The sequence below is a fragment of the Aquarana catesbeiana genome, linkage group LG02 (genome assembly GCF_042186555.1).
Source record: "Aquarana catesbeiana isolate 2022-GZ linkage group LG02, ASM4218655v1, whole genome shotgun sequence".
NCBI classification, from domain to species: Eukaryota; Metazoa; Chordata; class Amphibia; order Anura; family Ranidae; genus Aquarana; species Aquarana catesbeiana.
In genome coordinates, this window is record NC_133325.1 from 328,819,977 (window position 1) to 328,824,300 (window position 4,324).

The following is a 4,324-nucleotide window of genomic DNA, read 5'->3' on the forward strand; positions in this document are numbered from 1 at the left end:
GCGTACATGCGATCGTGCAGAGTTAATTCCTTTTTTCTTTACTTAGGCCAAGGGTAACATGTATGGCTCCAAGAAGCCCATCAACTTCTTTCAGGGATAGCTTAAACTTGGAGGGGCCACTTCAGCCCCTTCACCCTCCTCTTCCGAATTCTCAATGGAAGGTGTGGGGGATTGTTTTTCTCTGGTAGAAGGACCTTCAGACAGTCTCCAACACCAGGACAGGAAGTGAACCCTGGGAAGACTCTAATGTGGAGGGCTGACTAGAAGACGGACTAACTAATGAGTTACGGAATGTCTAAATCGTGGCATAAAATTCCTTCTTTATTGAGGCAACCAAGTCATCACAAACTGAAGCAGATTCCTCTTTGACTAAAGAAGTAATGCAAGTACTGCATGGGGCTTTTTTCCAATTTTCTCCCATCTTGGCTTTGCATGAGGGGCATCTTTTTCCCCGGGTCAGAGCTTTTGGCCTAAGAGAGAAAAGAAAAAAAGGGAAAAAAAACCCCTGGGGACCCTTAGTATGACCTAGTCTCCGCTTACGGACCACCCAACAAGGTGAACTAGGGAGAAAACCCAGCCTCCTGTGCCCAAACAGGCCCTCGCCACCAGGGGGAAAGAAAAAAAAGGGACTGGAAACCCCAGGTAAAGGAAATGGGCAGACTTAATCCACTGCCCCCTACCTGAGCCTTGATGGTGCCTGTCCCCACTGCTGCAGACCCAGCATCCTCCATAGCGCGTGTGCTGATCTCCACACGTGGCTTCAAAAGTCACTTGCGGGCTCCCATAGTGCCACTACACCAGACCGGAAGTGGAAATAGGCACCAGCTTCTGCCCTGCTTCCTCCCCCTGTGTCCGCCGCAGGAAATGACGTCGGGCGCTGACCGAGAATTCCTCTCGGCCAATGCAAAATGGCGGTGGTGCACGCGTAGCCATCACTCCCAGGACACTGGAGCAGGTCACCGAATCTTCTGCGGTTCTCCCCGAGCACCTAGGGGGTAAGAGTAGCCCGAACCTACCGCTGTCAAAGCCCTCGTAGGCCGGGAGGGCTGAAGGTCTCTAAAAAGGAGGAAAAAAATGAGAAGACCTTGTTTTTCAGGAGCACCTAAGAGATCCTGGCTCCCCCTCCAAAAGATGTTCCCTCCGGGCCAGATGAAACAAAAACTGAGGTGTGGTAGGGAGGTGCCTCCCTTTAAAGGTGCCTCCCTTTAAAGATCTGGAGAAAGGAGTGGTCTGGTGGGAGGAGTCACTATCTCTCAGGTGCTGTCCTGAAAGACGCCTTGGGAAAAAAACATAAGGCTTTAGAACCACTTTAATTATGGAAATCATAACCTCCCCCCTTAACATTACATAGAAGGGGAAAGCTAGGTAGCAAGCAAGTGTTAGTAAGTAAAAGGTGAGTAGCTGTATAGCTGCCCGATCGCTCCCTTGGACCCCCTGGTAGTGTGCTCCAGCTATGTTTTCTGAGGTCTGCTGCCCCACCTCAGGGCCCTGGACACATGGAAGGTGTCACTGGGTAGAAGAGAGTGAAACCAGAGAACGGATCCCCCCTAGCTAGAATAAACAGGAGACTACAAGTAATACATCACTTCTAGGTTCAGGATCTGTGCTCTATTACCTTTAGTGGAAGGCAGATGAGACATCAGTGGTCTAATAGACCCCTGATGTCTCATTAAAGAGGACAGGTCATAGTAATATGCTTTCACATAGGGGAATCACATTTTGGTCACCTATGTGAAAAAATAAAACGAATAGAAAAAAAAAAGCAAAAAAAATAAGTTTACACTGAAGCACTTAATGCCTAGGATTCCAAAAACTAAAAAAAAAGGTACACAGGTATTTGTTTCCTTTATATTCCCAGGTCAATGTTCTTGCAAAAGCAACTGGAAGCAAATTGGGAGAGAATATTGTAAACAGGCTTCGTATTTACAACACAGCATACTTTGTGGGAAATGCCTTACATTTGATTTGCTATGGTGATGGTTTTGTTAACATTAACAATGACTTTAGCAGTTCAATTGCAGGAGACTAGGGCATGCTACTGAAAGGCAAAGCAAATGCAGCAGCACACAAAAAAAACACAGCATTTTACATTCCTCTAAGTGGTTTATGTTTCAGATCATTTACCTATATGCACTCATCTTAAACTAGCCCAAACCCTAAAGAACCGTGAATACCAACTATGCCCACATACTTAAACCGTAAATACAGATTTTTAGTGAAACAGCTTAATGCAGAATTAATCTCTCTCTGTGTATATAACCACTCTACAACACTGCACTTGCATCTCTCAGAACATTGTGGAGTACAGCTTCAAAACTCTTTACTATTGTCTGCATTCTGTTTTGGGGAAGGCACTGGAAATGGAAAAATATGAACCTAGGGCCTGTGGTAGGAACAGAAAACCATCTTGGAGAGCATAGGCTGGGGGCACTAGACGCAAACTAGGCACAAAAAGCAGTTTCCCCCAACTTTGGCCCTCCCCCATTAAAGCCAAAATGCTGGCAGAAATAAAAGACATAATTTAATTCAACTCTGTAACCCTTAATAAATAATTAAATGCATGGAAGACCTAAATTTGGTCCAAGGTCAGCCTTTCGCAGTCCCTATACAACAAGGCCTCAGACAGTGCCCATGTCCATAGGAAATGAGAGAACTGTGAAAGTAGAAGCACTGTTCACTCACAAGCTGGGGAAGATAAACCTATAGATTTTGCTTAACTCTAGTAGAAAAACAAAAAAGCAGGTCTCCTGCCATGACAGACAGGTCAGTGCCATGTGGTAGAGAGATGAAAAATCTCAGGACTCAATTGGACAGAAATATAAATGCTTTAACAGGTAAAACAGCTCTCTTACATACAGTGGAGTAAATAATTATTTGATCCCCTGCAGATTTTGTAAGTTTGCTCACTTACAAAGAAATGAAGGGTCTATAATTGTTATCATAGGTGTATTTTAAATGATATAGAGACAGAATATCAACCAAAAATCCAGAAAAAACACATGATACAAATGTTATAAATTGAGTTTCAGTTCAGTGAGTAAAATAAGTATTTGATCCCCTACCAACCAACAAAAATTCTGGCTCTCTCAGACTGGCTACAGTATGTGCTCATGTAATACACAGATAATAGCCCTGTCAATTTAAGAAGGTGCTCCCAACGACAACTCGTTAGGTGTATAAAAGACACCTGTCCACAGAATCTCTTCTATTCAAACCTCACAATCATTGGCAAGACCAAAGAGCTGTCAAAGGACATCAGGGACCAGATTGTAGATCTGCACAAGGCTGGAATGGGCTACAAGACTATCAGCAAGAAGACAACTGGTGAGAAGGAGACCAATGTTGGAGCGAGTATTCACAAATAGAGGAAATGCAAAATAACCATTGATTTCATGGGTAAGGATGATCATGAGAAAAGTAAGGGATCAGTCCAAAACTACACAGGAGGAGCTTGTGAATGATCTCAAGGCAGTTGGGACCACAACCACCAAACAGACCATTGGGAACACAATACGCCGCCATGAATTGAACCCTGCAGTGCCCGCAAGGTCCCCCTACTCAAGAAGGCACATGTACAGGACTGTCTGAAGTTTGCCAGTGAACATCTAAATGATTCAGAGAAAGATTGGGAGAAAGTGCTGTGGTCGGATGAGGCCAAAAATTAGAGTTACGTACCGGTAACGTCTTTTCCAGTAGTCTTTCAGGACAGCCACCATGAGAGATAGTCTCCTCCTCTTCCTCTTAGGAAACACTGCGCCAGCCCATAAATTCTCACTTCCCCCTGCCAGACCTCAGTATATTCCGAGATTACCTCCGGTCAGCTGGGGAGACACAAGAACACATTAATAACATACTATTCCATATCATTATCATGCTGCGTTCTGGTCTTTTGTAAGACCCCCCCAAAAATTTCGGGTGGGTAACTAGGGCTGTCCTGAAAGACTACTGGAAAAGACGTTACCGGTACGTAACTCTAATTTTCCCCTTTCGTCTTTCAGGACAGCCACCATGAGAGGATAAACGAGCACTTACCAGTTTAGGGTGGGACTACCGCTTGCAATACCTTTCGCCCAAAGGCTTGCTCACTAGCCGACACCAGGTCCACTCTGTAGTGCTTTACAAAAGTGGAGTAGCTGGACCATGTTGCAGCCCTGCATATTTGCTCTGGCGTTGCTCCAGCCCTTTCTGCCTGCGAAGCTGCCATAGCTCTAGTAGAGTGTGCTCTTATACCCATTGGGATTTCTTTCCCTGCCAATGTATAGGCCTGGCCAATGGCTACTCTGAGCCATCTGGCAATAGTGCGTCGAGACGCTTTGCATCCTTT